The sequence below is a fragment of the Etheostoma spectabile genome, chromosome 6 (genome assembly GCF_008692095.1).
Source record: "Etheostoma spectabile isolate EspeVRDwgs_2016 chromosome 6, UIUC_Espe_1.0, whole genome shotgun sequence".
Taxonomy (NCBI): Eukaryota; Metazoa; Chordata; class Actinopteri; order Perciformes; family Percidae; genus Etheostoma; species Etheostoma spectabile.
Genome location: NC_045738.1, coordinates 16,676,566 through 16,694,396, shown reverse-complemented (window position 1 = coordinate 16,694,396; position 17,831 = coordinate 16,676,566). Strand labels below are relative to the sequence as shown.

Sequence of the window (17,831 nt, the reverse complement as noted above, 5' to 3'; positions counted from 1 at the left end):
AATGCATCTATTCCTCCCACCTGTACTCATTCCCTCCAGCGGCTGTACAGGGTCATGTTTTAAATGCTGCACAGACAAAAGACTGCCTGCTACTAAATATGGCTTGTAGGTTAGCCTGCTTTATCAGTCACAGTGGCAGGTCATCAGCCATGTGTTTATGCATTATTGTATAGTTGCCCATCAGTTGTGGGGACCACTATGCACTGTGGCTGCTGTCCGCTCATTATGCAAGTCCTTAACACATTGATGCATACAGCATATAGAACATCTCAGGCAAGTATTTTAAATAGGGTGAAACCTCCTTCCCTATACAATTCAGATTCCAAACTGGCAGGGTGTAAAAGTAAAAAAAACTAATTAGATGATAGAAGCCGCTTTGTGAATTGCCCAGTGCACAAAACAGCTTGTAGATTTCATATGCCATTATTGACGTGTTATCAAGACACATACTCGTTTTTCAGTGTTTATATCATTATTTCTTTTATATTGTATGTATGTACAGTACAGACCAAAAGTTTATTTTAAATTATTTTAATGTGTTGACAAATGACATTTTGTGATGACCTGATTATATCTGTCTTATACGTATAGTGTATCCTAGTATTTAATTTATATTAATATTTTGTGCTGTGTGACTGATATTTAGTAGCTGTAACACTATAATTTCCCATTTTGTTGGATCAATATCTATCTATCTATCTATCTATCTATCTATCTATCTATCTATCTATCTATCTATCTATCTCAGTGCCGTTTGGCCTCAATTGTCTAACATTACCTTTTGCAATTGCGTGTTAATTTACTCCGTAGCAAGTAGTATGAAAGGGTGAAAAGGGAGGTTGGTTGTGGTGGAGGATGGGTAAAACACAGGACTTTCACCGAGGAGGGATTGCATCCCACGTGTGACGTTTCTTCAACTGTCGCTTTTTTCTTTTACTAAAGCCAACCCCGTTCTTCTTTTCCTAAATTCAACCGTAGCTTTGTTCTTGTGTTAACGTGTTCTTCTCGCAATAACACGCCAAGTGCCGTGTTTGTGTACGCTTGCTCTATACAGTGTAGACATACACGCGGATAACTCAAAAAGCATACAGATTGGCTTAAGAAAGTTGGTTAGTATGTTGATGCAAAGTCACAGTTGTTTTGAATCCTTTTTTTAAATAGCATTTTAACTTTGGTAATGATCCAAAAGAAAATGCGTGGCTTGCAATTTGCAGTTTATTATACAGAGATCTCCAACAGTATTCAAATGGGCTGCAGTTTGCATTGCTGCATTTCACAGTAGACTCTATGGGAAATGATACAGAAGAGAAAGGGGGTGAGAATGGTAAAACAAAAAAAATCCCCGTTAACCTAGACAATCAGTAATGCGTAGGTACTTGTAATGCCTGTGGAAAAAGGTTTGTCTTTGAGCTATCGTCTTGAAGTTGCAAAGTTGCTTGACCTGGTGGCACTGGGTTTATTGGCACACTGTTTTCATATTAATACACAGCGCAGCAATTACCTCGTTTGAGTCTCAGTTTATAATTTCACAAAGCAGGCAGTCAGTTTAACTTGGGAAACATGTTTTGTCTGGAGTTTTACCTCTCAAAGGTTTTGCATTACTATCTTAACGATCTCTCATATCCTTAATGTCTTTAACATGGATCTTGTTAACTGTTTATGTGCTGGTGGATGGCTGCTGGTGGATGGCTGCTGCTGTTATGACTGCCTTGGAGTCCTATATAGTGTTTCACAGGGAGACCAGCAATGCAGAGGGCATGAAAATTTAAATTTGTCTCTCGACGGGCTCCCCCAAACATTGTGTGTGTGGTAGGTATCAGTTCCCGAGCCAGGCCCATTTGGCCATGGAGGTATTCCCATAGGATCTCTCTAACATGGTCAGATTAATAAGTAAGAAGATGAGTGCTTCTTCAGGTTATTAGGACAAATGCATGCCTTTTGTGTCAAGTATACATTTCCCACTCAGTTTTGCAGCATGTATGCCCTGACTAGAACAGGCAATAAAACAAAGCTTAGCTTCTGCTTCTTTTAAGACACTTTGCAGCTTTCTTTTTTGTCAAGATTAAAAAAAATTACAAATCTTGAAACTATCCATACAGCCATGCATCTTTGTTCTCATCTCTAAGCGGCACTGTCCAAAAATCTGCTAGAGATTATTTTGCAGATGTGATACGTAAGAAAAAACTACCTTCGTTCCTACAGTGCCACAGTGAGACGGGGATCAATAGGTGGCTTGTCTCCGAGAGGCCTGTGTGTCGAGACAGCAACTCATAAAACTCTTTGGAGCCCCACCCTCCCTAGCATGGCTGATTGCCTGCCAGTCTTGTGACACAGCAACCAGCCAGTGCCCGGGGCTGTTTGTGTCATGGTGGTGAGACCTAGAACTGGGACATTTACCTGGGGTGCCTGCAGCTGCTTGACTCTGAACAACATGTTGTGGATCGGAGGCCTTCACTGAATGCTTTGGGATTACATTTGGATCATTTATCACACAGTTATTAAGTGAATAAACTAGATTGAAACGGTTATATGATAAAAGATATTCAGCCATAATCCCATTCAGCATGAGACGCCACACCTACAGGGGAAGCAAGAGCTTGCTGTATCACTCACTTAATGCTCTTCACCTTTTTCTCTACATACAATGCAGTGTAGGGAACTGATGATAATTATTTGTCACCAATCAAAACCTCACTTTTTTATTTGCCCTGTCACATACATACTATACATTTGATACATAAAAATAAAATTACATAATTAATTAATTTAAAAAAAAGGCTGGAAATTTAAAGTACTACCATGACAAACACAGCTGCAAAGATTGATTATTTTACATTGAATGCCAGCATAGTGTATTGGTCATTGTCTGTTGTGCCTGTCACATACTTGCTTGTGACTGCTACTGTTGCTTTTTCTCACTGCTACTTGTCAGCTTTGCCATATACTATAGCGACCGAACATTTCTTCCCTTATTTTGAAATACTTTTGCCTTGGTGTGTGATTTGCCTTAAAATAATGTTCCAATATTACATGGTAGTTCTGAGATAACGACATTTTTGATGATATGATAAAATCCTGAAAAATAATAAAGTATTGTTGGTTGTTTGGATTTTTAAAAAACAGTTGCGCTCTCTTGACTTTATATATATTTTTACTCAAATTTGTGAAATAAGTTTGTATCGCCCACATTTGCCAATATCTTTGTCTTACATTGCTTTTTAAATCTAAACCCCTTCCACACTTTATGTCCCTGTCTTTTTTTTGGTAGCAATTTTAGTCATAAAGTACAAAACTTGCAATATCAAAGATATTATAGGATACATTTCTATCACAGAAAATAAAACCAATATTATCACAAATGAAACAATATGGCACACTCTTACCCTGCAGATAATTTGCCCTGGTGCTTTAAAAATTCATATACCAATGTGCTCTTTGCAAAACATCAGCTGACAAATGAATTTAATTCTACCTAATATGACCCAACTTTGTAATGTCAGAGTCTGAATGAGTCTTCTTTTTTCACAAGAAAGGAAACCATACAAAACAACTAACAGGAGGCTCCACAGGAGGGTTACATTGGCACGTATTGGTACCTGTCAAAGTGTCTGATGGAGTTGATGAATTCTCCAACTACGCTAAAGTATGTCAAAATTTCTTTTGTGGGTAATGTTTGTTTAAAAGCATTATAGCAGCTGCATAATATGACTTAGATGCCACTTTAGCCTGTGGACAAAAGTCTTTCCTGTGCAGACGAGAATACATCAGTCCCTCCCGCCCTGTCCTGTTGATCCAGGACAGCGGGAGTAATGCCACACACAGTCCTGATGAGGAGCCTGTCACCCATGATGACATCACACAGGGAGTGACGTGAATTGCCCTGCTGCGTACGGGGACTGAACTTGCACGTGGTGATTCACATGAGCATTAGTGCTGCTCGCCTGCAGAGGCTGGTGTTTGCTTAGCCACTGGCTTCAGATCGAGACTAGCTTGGTTGGCTTCACATTCAGGCGGACTTAGCAGGAGAAGAAATTGAACATTTGAATCAGTCTTGAGTAGCTGTAGCTCTATTTTGTGTCTAATACTAAAGGCTTTTTGAAGCTACTGTCTCCCTTACAGCCGTCTTATTCCTTATTTTATTTTGCAGGAGTACAACAAATAAAATAAAATTCTCAAACGGTACAGCCTAAGGCTCAAGTCTTAAGGCATGTCTCACATTCCTCAAGGGTTAATATGCAAATTAAAGCAGTAATCATATCTAGGGGTGTCACCTTTTTTCAAATCCTCAATTTGATTACATTTTAAATTCTAAGATCAAGGTTCCATTCGATTCTTGATTTTTACATTTTTTTTTTTTTTAAAGCACAGGTTGCTTGCCATCTTTTGTTGAGTTTAAGCAATATGATATCTGACCTTTGTTTGCAATAAGGAGTGTCACAATACCAAAAATTCAGTACTTGTTGCCAATACCAGTAAAATAAAACAATTCTCAATTCTGATTTCAATACATGGTAAAAAAAATATTTTCAAAGATTCCATGTACATTAACTTGAAACATGAACTTCTTTATTAAAATATTTGAAAAATATCTAAAAGTCATAACAAGACATGCAAAACTGCAATAGAGCATAGATAAACATATCAAAGTGCATTGAATGGTCATAGTGCAACCGATAGACACATTCCAGACTTCCAGGCATCTTTTCAAAAGGTACTGTGCAAAAACAACAGGGTTTCTAACAGTTGCGTGACATTACAAACCCTGGGTAAATATTGGCAGCTGACCCTGGATTTCCACCAACTGCGGAAAAGCTGCTGTTTGAGTCTGTGCTCCGCCATCATTCAATACCCACCAGGTCCGGATTTGTTGCGGAACGGCTGCGGCCATGACTGACAGCTTCACCTATGGTTGTGGGATATAACAGGATTTAGTTTTTATAAACAGAACTACAAAACCTCTGACCTGTTGACTTCAGGCCTGTCTCTGCCCATTATGACATTTTCAAGGTGGAATGGAGGGAAATATTATCCGCAGTGAGCACGGTGTATTTTATTTTGAAAGTTAACCGGATATTTTTGTTTTGTTTCTGTGCTCCACTTCCTGTCCTGCACAATCTGCTGTGTGCTGAATTACTGCGGAGCTCTCCGCCATCTGGCAAAAATAAAAGCTCTGCGTATCTATTCCAGAGGGCTGCGGATCGCCGGATCTGGGGCGGAGTCGAAACGCAGCTTTTCCGCACTCAGTGAAAATACACACATTGACTTTAATAGAAACCTATTAACTCTGCTGCTGTTCTGGGGCAGATCCACAGCCGTTCCGCTGTTGCTGGAAATCAGGGGTAAGAGTCCAAAAGGACCCAGAGTTGGCTAATTTCCTCCTAAACAGGTAACTAAGCATTAGCTTTAGGGTAATTTATCACAGCTACAAGGGACGGGCATTTTATGTCATTTGTGTACTCACAATGAATTATATAGCTAGAGTACCCTTGTTGGTTACTCACAGAAACAATTGAGACACTGTCAGTAAAGTGATCCCGAATTGTCCTTGCTAACCGTGGCTAATGCTGCCATGCTAACCATGCTAACGGCTAACCAACAACAGTGAGTTATTTGAAGCCAAGAGAAGAGGGCTGTAATTAAATTGGAAAAAGAGTTCCGTGAGTTTGCAGTGAACATGCCGGTTTTTAGGTCTGGTAGAGTTTAAGCTTGCATGTACCGGAAGTAGAAGGGCATGACTTTGGCCACTTCTTTGTGACCTCCTCCTTCTGAATGTATCGACTGGAACACTCTGAAGCATACAGTATACTGCCCTCATCAGTTCTGGAAGAGGCACAGCACAGACGCTGCTAACACTTGCATCGTTGGTAATGTTGCCTACGGTGCTTAAAAAAAAAGCGCATCGTCGGTGTTTTGTAATTTTAGAACCGGAAGGTATCGGTAGTATCAGTTCTTGTGACATCCCTATTTGCAAGGTAGACTACCGCACTACATTATAAAGTGTAGAATGTAAAACATTTATTAACAACATAATGTAACAATAACTTACTATGTATATCTTCAGTCAATTAAAAACTTGACAATTGAAGACAATGCTGAGGGCAGATGCTTAGCAGCACAGCAGTGTTTGGTGTTTTAAGCCCCCAGCATTGTCTTCCAGGCAGCACTGCCTGGTTATGGTTAGGTGTGTCACTCCCCGATGTGAGTCAAGCACAGATTTGAGTCGCACATGCTCAGATTTAAATGGTTTACAGCATAATACTGAATACTGAATACTGAAATTTGTGAAATCCATGAAATAATAAACTTTTCTCATTGCAAACAATAAAAGAAGATCGGGATCATTTCAAAAAACTTTTAGCTTTCTATAATTGTTTGATTGCTAACGTTAGCTCAAAACGCCATTCAAGTGACAACCTTTGTTGTTTGATTGCTAACTTGTAGCCAGCAGTGAATAAACTTGGTTAAGTAGGTCCATTTTTACTGTATTGACATTACAGAAGTCTCTCGTTAGCATCTTGTATGCTACAACTTGTCGCAAAGTGATGCATGCGCAACTCAAATCTGCACTCGACTTACATCGGGGAAGGACAAGGTGCCTTAAAGATGGCGGTTGCGAAGCTGCCATGAAAGCTTGGTTGGGGGCTTAAAACACAATTGAGCCAGCACAGCGGTCGACTCGCCAGTCTTCTTGCTCTCTCTAATACAGTGGTTCTTAACCTTGTTGGAGGTACTGACCCCCACCAGTTTCATATGCGCGTTCACCGAACCCTTCTGATGATGGCCAAGCGGGGCGTGTCATCACAATTCATATGAGTCGGGTGTGTGTCTTGACCTCCGCCGAACCCCTGAGACTGACTCACCGAACCCCTGGGGTTCGATCGAACCCAGGTTAAGAACCACTGCTCTAATATAATGAATATAAGCTGCTCTGTTGAGGCTACAAAACGTGCATTCACACTGAAATTCAACTGTGCGTTTTTGCTGGGATTAAGTTATAAACAGAGGAAAACTCTAGCTGCTAGGCTAATGTGTAATGGTAAACACACAAAATATGGTACATAGCAGAGCTTGCAAATTGTGGCTTTTTGGTCAACAAAGCAAACATTGTCAACATAACTCGCTGGAAATCCAAAATACTTCCACACCAACAACTTCAGTAAAAGAGGAGGAAGTTCTGTTGATGGGTCTCCTGGATCTACAGCTGCAATGCTAACTTCTAACTGGCTGTAGCTAAGTTAGAACACGTATGTTTTTTTCCTGCTTGACAAGCAGACCGGACATGACATGAGGTTGTGACAGCATCGACAATTCCATTTTTTAATTCGAGATTGTGACTTAATTGTCTTACTGACTTAAAATATCAATTCATTTCAAATTGAAATCTTGACACCCTTAGTCATCTCGCTTGCCTTCTAAATGTGAGTTATGCAACGATAAGCTCATTGTTTGTACACTAAGCAAAAGGCAAGCAAAAAGGATATTTTGGCATCATTGCCAACCCAGTGACATTATTTTTTGCCAGTGTAGGCCTATACTTAAATCTAAAAATATGTCTAAGAACAACACAAGAGGTAGTTTTCTTTAAATCTGGCTGGCACAACATTAACAAACTACTAGGATTTTTTATATTTTTAGTTTTTTTTTCTATAAATTTCTATTTTTCTATAAAGATGCTGATGCTTGTTTGTTTTCGAAGTACCTTTGGACAAAAATGTTGCATTGCATAAAAACTGCATGAGAAGACTTTACAAAACGGAACTGAATCTAAGAACTCGAAGGTAATCGGCCTTCACAACAGATCACATTGTAGATGGTGCCTAGCTTCAATGTGACACTTTGCTGTTTGACATGTATGGCCCCAGTGGGAATCCTTCAGTTTAAGCACTATTAACACATTTTGATTATATTTGCCATCTGACTTCACCGTTGAGTCATATTATATATTTTGTATGGTCACGGTTGAACATCCCTAACCGTTGCTAATGAATAGGTGGGCAGTGCTCAGATGGATGCAGAGGCTTGTATTTCTTAACAGAGGCTAGAAATCAATAAAGAGGCTGCCAGGGCTGCATGAGGACTTCTCACCCACAGAGTCTGGAGTTTAGGTCAGCAGTTGTGGTGGAACAGTACATTTATTCGTATTGAATTTGTGCATGAATTTACAAGGAGAATACAGGGTATAAAAATAAATAAAACTTGCGTGCAAATTGACGCATACAACTACTGGAACTACTTCGACACGTGGGTTCTTTAGGGACATCTAATCTGTAGCTCCACCTTATTTCGGGAAAACTTTCCCAGTCAGTTAAAGTATTTCAGGCGAGAGAGTGGTGGATAAGACTGCTGTTGTAGATTAATGTTACATTTCCAGCATTGCGGCTCAGAACCGTAACGTTATTGTGGACAGATGCCTTGTTTCTGTATGTATGACACTAGGTGGTACAGCCTGAGACATGCACAATAAAAAATAAACAAAATGCCTTTGCGTTTTTGTTTTGCTTTTCCCTCCATTGTACCGAACTCGTGCCAAACTGTGATGTCTGAACCGAGATATGAAGCGAACCGTGACTCGTCGGCAGCTTTCTGGATTACTTAAACCAACACACAATGTTTATCAAGTAAAACATTTATCCATCTACCTCTGTACTGCTGCCCTTCACAGATTCACAGAGGGGTTTTCTTTTTGTTCACATCTTTAGAACAGTAATGCATTGATAGCAGCTTAGCTTCCACTTCCCTCACTCACTGTGAGGATCAAATACCCTCATTATATTTTCTGCTGTTTCAGGTGTTTACCACACTGCCACTGCACATGGTAATGTGGTCTTTGTGTGGAATGTGGGAATGCCACTTATGGTCCCCTATAGCCCTCTCAACAGCAGCCTGCCTCATGCGGCTGTTAATTAGCACTCCTTGACTGGTGATTACTGGGCCTGACGGCAGTAACATACCTCGGGCACAGACCAGGAACCTCTGAGGCCAGGATGGATGGATAATAAACCATCACTATATACAGAAAGCATGAAAGACTTACAACATGCTATAGATACAATTCTAATCACAATGATTATCACATAATTTTCTTCCTTTCTTCAAAATTGCTTAGCAACTTGTTAAACTCAAATCTGGCCACTACTCATTTAGGATGTTTTACTAGAATAAAGTCATTTTTTCCACCTAAAGACTGAATAAAAGACAGATTTGGACAAATGTTAAAATGTTGTTAATCGTTTAGTTTATAAAACCTGTCAACTGAAATATCTCTTCGACAATTCTTTCACATCTGAAGAGGGGACATACATTATATGATCTTATATATAGCTAGCTCAAGACTCAATCATAGGAGGGTAGAGCGAGCGCCTATTTCTAGGTTTACTGCTCGAAGCAGCAGGCCAGGGTTCGACTCCGACCAGCTGCACTTTGCTGCATGTCATTCCCCCTCTCTCTCCCCTTTCATTTCTTCAGCTGTCCTGTCAAAATTAAGGCCAAAAATGTAGGAATGTAGACCAGAAATTACCAGCTGTTCTCAAATAAGACACATTCGGTTTTTAGAGGAAATTGTGTGGGTAGGTCTATTTATTTGTTTAACGTAACATTGTTGCTATTCCTCTAACCATTCATATAAGTAAACTTCTTACAATTCAATTCTGAACAAGCTTTTTCCTCACTAAAATGTGCGTTTTTTTGTTTCAAGCATTGGCGTGCTCTGCAGTATTTTAGCAAACTTGGAGAACTAAGTGAATGCAGAGATCTCTGCTGCATGACATCAGCTCTCAGACACTTTGATAAACAGAAGCTGATGCTGCCTATTTCAGCTGGCGGAACTTGGCTGTTATCACTTTGCTCTGGTGAACATCGGTCCACAATAGGCAGAAAGGAACCTATATGAAGCACTCTTAAGGTCTTCCACTGACTAGGTTTTGTATGACCATGTCCCTTTTCCTAAAACCAAATTTCCGCCTTGTCGCCTGAGCAGTGGGCACACTGAACAATAATAATAATAATAATAATAATAATAAACCTTTTGTATACCACTTTTCTTGTTGTAACAATGTTACAAAGAAAATAAAAACAAACAGGGCAGATACAATGAGAGTAAGGCCAAAGGACATAAGTGCAGATGAAGTAAATCTGCTCAAGTGGCTTGAGTTTGAGTCGGCAGAGGGTTCCATATATGTGTGGGGGGGCTCTAATAGCAAAAGCCCAATCACCCTTTGTCACAAACCGTGACCTGGGAGTAACCAGCAGGGCTCCCTCCTCCGTGGATCTCATTGGAGTTAATGAGTTTACATCATCTTGAACCTCACTTGAGCACATTCTGTAAGTAAATGAGTGTCCGCCCTGACTGTCCTTGCTTCTTTTTGTCAATTCAAATTAGTCCTGAACTGGGCTGGTACGCGGGTGTGATGCTTTTGAGAGAGCATGTGGCATCACCAATGGTATGATTGTTTTTAATTAAAGCATTAGGAGTTCACCAGGGCGTGTGTTTAATGTTGGTTGTTGGCTGTTTTTGAACTCTGAACAGTGCAGTGTTTCTGTGTTTAAACTGTGATTATGAGCGGATTATTTTTAGACCATCTGAAACAGGAGGTTGCTCTAATTCTTGCAACTCAGAGATTAGGTGGTTATTCTCTGTATGCATTTGTACTGTAGTTATGCTTAGACAGCTGTTATTGCTCTGGTTTAGATGCAAGCATACTCAGAGCTAGCAGTCTAGAATCCAATGGGCATAAAGGGGTCCTCATGAACAATAGTAATAATATACTCAAACCACTGAATGTCTTTTTTATTTCTTATTCCTTGTGTGTTGCATTTTTAAAGTTGCAGTAGCTCAGTCAATTAAGTCAGTTCAAAGCCACTACAATCTGTGGTTAACGCATGTTTTGGTTCTAGACATTCCAAACAATAAAACCAGGGTCAAATTCAGGATCTGTTAGTAGATCTTGTTTTCTTCTTCTTTATTTGGAATATTTTATTTTCCAATTTTTCAGGTTTTATGTAACGACAGAAAAAAGAGAAAAAATAACAACAACAAGTAAATAACATCAAACAACAAAGCTGCCAGGAAAATTAAAAGTGTGTCTTGGATGGATATAATATTACCTACATGGCCAGGTGTTATAGCGATACAAGTTGCGATTCAGTCAAGAGCACATCTCTACAAAAAGAATCACATGTTTTTAAGAGAGTCAATGAATCGTCCCCAGATGCTCAGAAAGCGGTTTTGTGTTTTAGAGCTGTGCATGCGTATCCTTTCCATCGGGATGACCACAGTCATTTCGTCAAGCCATTTTTGAAAGCAGGGAGGAGTGGGGCACTTCCAGTCGAGGAGAATCATTTTCTTTAGTCAACCATGCCAAGCATTAGTGCTTGTTGCATCTCAGGCGGGTACCAGAGAGCCTTCTCTGAGCACCCGAAGAGAGCCAGCTCTGGGTCAGGGGCGATGTCCAAGTTAAAAACCAGACTGAACCACTAAAATATATCACACCAAAACTTATGTAGTTGAGAACATAACCAGAAAAGATGCTATAACGAACCCTCTGCACCTCCACATCAATCACACAGTGAAGAAAGTGACGGGTAGATTCTACGCAGCTTTAGCTTAGAATAGTATAATCGATGAACAACTTTATAGTGAATCAGTTTATATCTAGCATTGATTGAGCATGTATGAATTCTAGTCTAAGCGTCAAATTTGGTAGATTAAATTGTGTTGCCAGCTGACCAAACAAGGCAAAATGTTTGTCTACATAAAGGTCTCTGAGGGCAACAAGTCCCCTCTCTCTCCAGTCTGCAAACACCCTATCTGCTTTGGATGGTAGGAATTAATGGTTATGGCATATGGGAGTGTACACAGAAGTAGTCGGCAGCTTGCAGACACTTCTTATCTGAGTCAGGATCCTAAGGGAGTTTCTCAAAATTAAGTTGTTACCAATAAATTTATGAGGAAACTCTGTTTTGGAAAAAAGTAGGGCGCAAAGGGAGGAGCCGTGCACCGCTGTGGCTTCGATGTTTAACCACAGGGGAGAGCTATCAGGAGCCTCAGTACATCAAGGCCCTAGCATTGGCTGCCCAATAGTAATTCCTGAATACTGGGAGACCAAACCCCCCCTCCTCTGTAGACTTATGCAGGTGCGCTTTAGATATGCGATGCGCCTTGTACCCCCAGATGAAAGGAAAAACAATTGAGTCTAGATTGTGAGAAAGATTGGCAGATTTTGAAACAAGTACAAAACCCTAGGGAGAGCCACCATCTTGATTGCATTGATACGCCCCACCATGGAAATTGGCGGAGTTCTCCACTTCTCTATGTCTCTTGTACTTATTTTGCCTTGAACTGTCATGAAGGAAAAAGCTGGTTGTTGAGTTATATCAGATTTGGATGTTTCTGAGCCAGCAAGCAGAACAGGGAGGCCGAGAGAGGGAAGTTAGACTTGGCAAATGTTTGTGTGATGACTGGACAGCTTTTTGACCGGACCAGCTCGAGTGGCATGGCCTCAGAGAGGGCAGGCATGGTGGGTCTCTGACATCAGCTTGGATGCATTCGGACCGTTGTTGTCTTACGCATCACACACACACACACACACACACACACACACACACACACACACACACACACAGATGCCCACAGCTGGTGGTCAAGCCTTCATTTGGGCTGGAATGTTCATGCTACATGTTTCACGCTGCAAAAATGTTATCCATTACTACTACTAATAATAATATACCTGCTTAAGGAATTTTCTGAAACATGTTTTAGTTTCCATGTAGGGAAGCTGATCTTGTTCTTCTTTTTTGAATTCGCACATTTTGTATCGTTTGTGCTTTGCTCTTTTTCCAGTGTAGGCTGAGGCGAAAGATAATTATTGTCCTTATTTGGGAAGAAGATAGCTAGTACTTGCTGCAGCTGTATCAGGGTTCTTTGCTCCAAAAAGACAAAGCCTGTCTTGGATTCACATAAAGAAGTGTTGTTGTTGTTGTTTTTTTTAGATAATGGACTTGAAATGGTCCACTAGTTCCTATATTTCACATGTCAACAGCAGCTCTGTGGATGTTCTGTTGTGGCAGAGTTCAGTGGGTTCTATTGGTTTTTCTCCAATGACCAGCTTACTAGTATATTTCCTTTTGTCCAGGGAAATGGTCACACTCCAATTAACTGTATTGATTTCTGAGATATAAAGGATTGCAACTGAAAACATCGGCCCTGTCCCTCAGTACTGGTCAAGCACATCTGATCAGCTGAGTGAGAGAATTAGTGAGGCAGCAGTTTGGAAACAGAACAGAAATATCTATCAGCCCCAAGCTAACAGAATCTTTATAGATTGTGTTGTTTGCTTTTTCTTGTTACAGGAAGGTGAACCCTTGATCTTTTTCCTCTATGATGAACATATTAATTAAAGGTGGTTTAAGAATGAATTAATTATTTTGACATGCAGAAATGGGGCATTGACTTGCTTTGCTGCGCAAACCTCTCTCATTGCACTGGCCTTGCTTATGCCTGAGGGGGTATTTACAATGAAATGCTTATTATATGCTTGAGCATGATGCCAGCCCTTGGAAATGAATGTGCCAACGCTACACTGTTCTATATGATGCATTCGGTTGCCCTTGAAGACAACTGATGTTGCAGAAAATGACAAAATTGCCTGAGCTATCTCCTGCTTTTTTTCACAGGCGGGGCAATTTTTTGGTGCCGTAAAAGGTATATTTATATTGTGTTTTTTGTCAACACAACTACAATATTGTCAGTAAGAAAACATTGCCCAACCCTATAGAATTATATTACACTATACAAAGCAAAGATTTTGCATTGCTATGCTCTGTTGTGCATTTTTTTCTCCAAGGCTGTAGGGTCCACTGATTCTTTTTTTAAAATCCCTTTCCATTTTGTGTTAAGAGGGACTGACGCAGTACATCCTATAACAACTAGGGCTGGGACGGTTACAAATGCGTCGACACAAATAATTTTTGTCGTCGCGTCTTTAACTGTCTATGCGCATCACACGTAGCAATCTAAAAATAACATGGCTGGCTCCAGCAACAACAAAAGTATGGCTTCCTCGCCAGTTCAACAACACGTTGAGAAAAAGGCTCACACAAAGTCTTCTAAAGTGTGGGAGTATTTTACTCTTCATGCCAAAAACCAAAACGTGGTAGTCTGTAGACTTTTTTTAAATGATTCAGGATAAAAGCAGCAAAACACTGTAAGTTCTGCTCACCTATGCTTCTCCTCTCCAGCTTCTCCCGTAGCTCACCTATATACTGTATGTCTTGCCCTGACTTGAGTGTGAGGTAAACTGTGCTGTGTCTCCCCCATCTTCGACTACGCAACCAGGCCAGATTGTTTCAAATATGTCACGAGTCCTTCATAACGTTAGTTATAACGGCCCACGTATTAAAGTTTTTGGGTTTCATAATTTATTAGCGCTTTACACTCAAAGCACTTCAGGGGTGACTACTCTCTAACACCACCAACGTGTAGCACTCACCTGGGTGATGCACGGCAGCCTTACAATGCCAGGCACTCACCACACATCAGCTTGGTAGAGACGGAGGGGAATATATATTTAGTGGTAGGGAAAACCGGGGCAACCAGAGTTCAAACCCACTACCTCCTTGCTGTGAGGCCACAGTGCTAACCACTGGGCCACTGTGCTGCTATATAATTGGACTTGGGCTCATAATTCCCTTGGAACAGAGAGAGAAAAATTGCTCTTTTTTATTTTTATTTTTATTTGTGTATTTCTCCTGAAAGTGACTTGACATGTGAATTTGTTTTATTGTTGAATTTATTCGATACATCTGATTTCAGATGTTGCTAAAATTGCACTTTTTTTTTACTGTAAGATTAAACGGAGAAAAGCTTGGATGTTAAACGAGCTAATTGATTATCTCACCTACTGCTGTTAAAAAAAAGCAAATCCAGACTACTCTTTTTCCACTTGCTCTGTTCTTTAAGTTTTTCTTTTTGTATTCCTCCTGAAAGTGACTTTATTTTGTTGTTGGATTGATAGCCAACATCTGGTCAACAGTCCAGTGTTAAACAATTTTAATAAATAGAGATTTGAACCCTATTGAAATATGTTTTGTATAAACTCTTAATAATTGAGCAATGGGAAAATAATCACTAATTGAAAAAATAATTGTTTATTGAAAAAATAACTGCTAGATTAATAGTTTAAAAAATAATCGTTTGGGACAGCCATAAAAGCAACGATTCATTCTCCTTAGTACATGTGCAGCAGTGCCGTTGTGCTGCTCCGTTCAGCTGAGAGAAACTTTGGTAGAACTGGGTAAACGGTTTGGTTTCTCTTTCTCTCCTCCTTTTGCTGCAATTACACAAAATCCAGCATTGTAGCAAAAACGCCAGTTCACCCATTTGAAGGTGGGTTGAGCATTCAGGCTGTGGCGGTGGGAACCACAGGGGATGCCGAAAGCTGGTACTATGACTCTCTCACTCGCTCTACCCCACACACATTCACACACACACACACACACACACACACTCACACTCACTATGGCTCTGCTATTCTGTTAAACAGATACACTAGAACCACCAGCGCACAAATATAAATCCTCACAAAAGCGTAGGCCATTTACGTAGATTGCGTAGAGCCCACGTACAACCATAAATCAGCCATTAACCAGGCAACAATCAGCCTCTTTCCCAGCTGTAGCTCTTAATGTTATGTAATGAGTCAGTGTAGGCTGACTTGGCTCAGTCAGTAACCAGATTACAGCACTCTACAGATAGACAGCTGAAGGACAGCCATCCCACCACACCTTTTGTCTTTCTTCCTCTTCTGTGTTTCTTTTTCTTCAGTATGTGTCACTGAGAAAGCGAATTAACAAGGAAGCATTTGCTTTTACACGTTTTTGTGCATGTGTCTGTGGTTTTAAAGACAATAAGCTACGCCTATAACAGACATTTCAAGCCCTTATGACTGACAACATAAACCTGATTGAGACTTAAGTGCTGTGCATCAATCTTGTGGAGATTTATGTCTCCAAATTTCCCTCGTTAGCTGTTAGTATAGCCTGACTGAAACTGGATGTTTTTTTTATATTTAAGAGTCAAAAAATCTTTAAAACGATAAGCACATGATGTAACACATCTTGATAGGGATCTCTTAGATTAGTTTTTCAAAGAATATTCATACTAAGCAGGACATTTTATAGTTGAAAAATCAACTTGTCAGTGCTCTGTAGTTTAACAACACAGTTTTACTATAAAACACTTTAGCACATCTGTACTGCAATGTCTAGGTACTTCTTTGCCGACATACACACTGATACAATATATCTGCAATAAGCTTATATACGATATCTGTTGATATATTGAGCTCTAGCTGTTAGCTCTCATTGTTCTGCCCAAAGGTTTTGCTTTCTAACCTACCATTCTATTAGACCGGAGATGGAGCACTGGGGCCACACTTATCACTCCTGCCACACCAGCCACATTGCCCTCCCCTGTTTGCTTACTTTACACCCTTTATCTCATTACTCATGTGGTTTTGCGAGGGTGTGTTACATTCGTTGAGATCACAGGAAAGGTTTTTGTAATTGAACTAAAATAGAATTGACACATTCATAGACAAGGTCATCCATTATGGACCGGTCCATTAAAGGGGAAGTTCAGTCAGCCTTATGGGAACTATCACCACAAACTGCTGATAATAAAAAAAATTGTCAGGCTCTGGGTCATTGTTAACTGTCTATTATAAATGGTGGGTGGTAATCTCTGGGCACCTCACGATTCGATTCCGATTCAAAGGCCAGATATTTGATTCTAAACCAATTATCTTTGCATCTCGATGCAACAATTATTTTATGTATCTTTCCATGCGTGATTTAAATAAACATACATATAATTCCGAGTGTGTTAGATTTTGACATATGCAGTATTTGTCACATGATGATTTAATGAAATGTTTTGTCTACTGAGGTTTTTATTGTGTAGTCATTCCATGCTTTACCCGTGAACATGCTTGTGGAAGTCTCCCCCTCTCACAGTGATCTCCCATGTCAGAGGCTCAGTCATGTTTAAAGGTGGAGAACTGGCTTCTAAGAACATGAAACATGAGGTGGTCAGATGTTGTTATCATCATGTGGAGAAGCATGTTTTGTAAAAGTACAACCAGTATTTCACATGTAAATACCAGTGTAACTCCTTTACAAAAATTCAAAACACAAGATTTTGAAAACTTTGACTCTTAAATACGCCCGCATGATTCGGAGAAAAATATGAATCACAATTTTTTAGCTTAGAATTGATATCACGATTCTCTGCCACTTTTTTTTTTTTATTTATTTTTTTTATATATCACTAAGAGTGAAACACTTGACTAAAAGGCACTTTGTCATTGGCTGAGGGTGAAGCTTTTTGAGAGCATGTCTCTTCTGTATTGTCACATATTTCTGAGGGCCGGGGCTTTGCAAGTACAGCACAATACAGAGCAGTGGAAACATACGGAGCTCAGAAGCTGCGGGACTGTTGGCCTCCACCCGCACCTCCTGAAATGAAGGAATTAGACCTCAACAGTCTTTGGATTTTAGCTGGCAAAGCCTTTGTTTACATTTCAAAGCACACACCTCCTTCTAAAATGTTGCTCTGCTAGCTATTAGGCTAGTACCCACAACAACTAACAGCCAATTGTGGTTTTATCACTTTTAAAAGAGTGAAATACTGACAGCCAGTAGGCCTGCACGACTTTGGAAAAATCTGACATTGCGATATTTTATTTCCCCTGCAATATATATTGTGATATGAAAAAAGAAAAAGTAATTTTTAAAAGATGTGTTTAATATCTCTATTTGGAAATAATAAATCATTC

At 39.9% G+C, this 17,831-nt stretch overlaps 1 protein-coding gene and 1 long non-coding RNA gene across 5 annotated transcripts in view; one reads left to right on the top strand and one right to left on the bottom strand.

Annotated features, from left to right (window-relative positions):
- Nucleotides 1–17,831, top strand: part of otud7b (OTU deubiquitinase 7B) — a 43,909-nt gene that overhangs the window by 1,407 nt on the left and 24,671 nt on the right. The gene's annotated exons all lie outside the window — the stretch shown is intronic.
- The window catches only part of LOC116691533 (uncharacterized), a 15,766-nt gene continuing 10,381 nt past the window's right edge, over nucleotides 12,447–17,831 (bottom strand). Inside the window, exon 4 of the long non-coding RNA XR_004332500.1 lies at nucleotides 12,447–12,456. This is a non-coding gene — a long non-coding RNA (uncharacterized LOC116691533). The remainder of the gene's footprint in view (nucleotides 12,457–17,831) is intronic.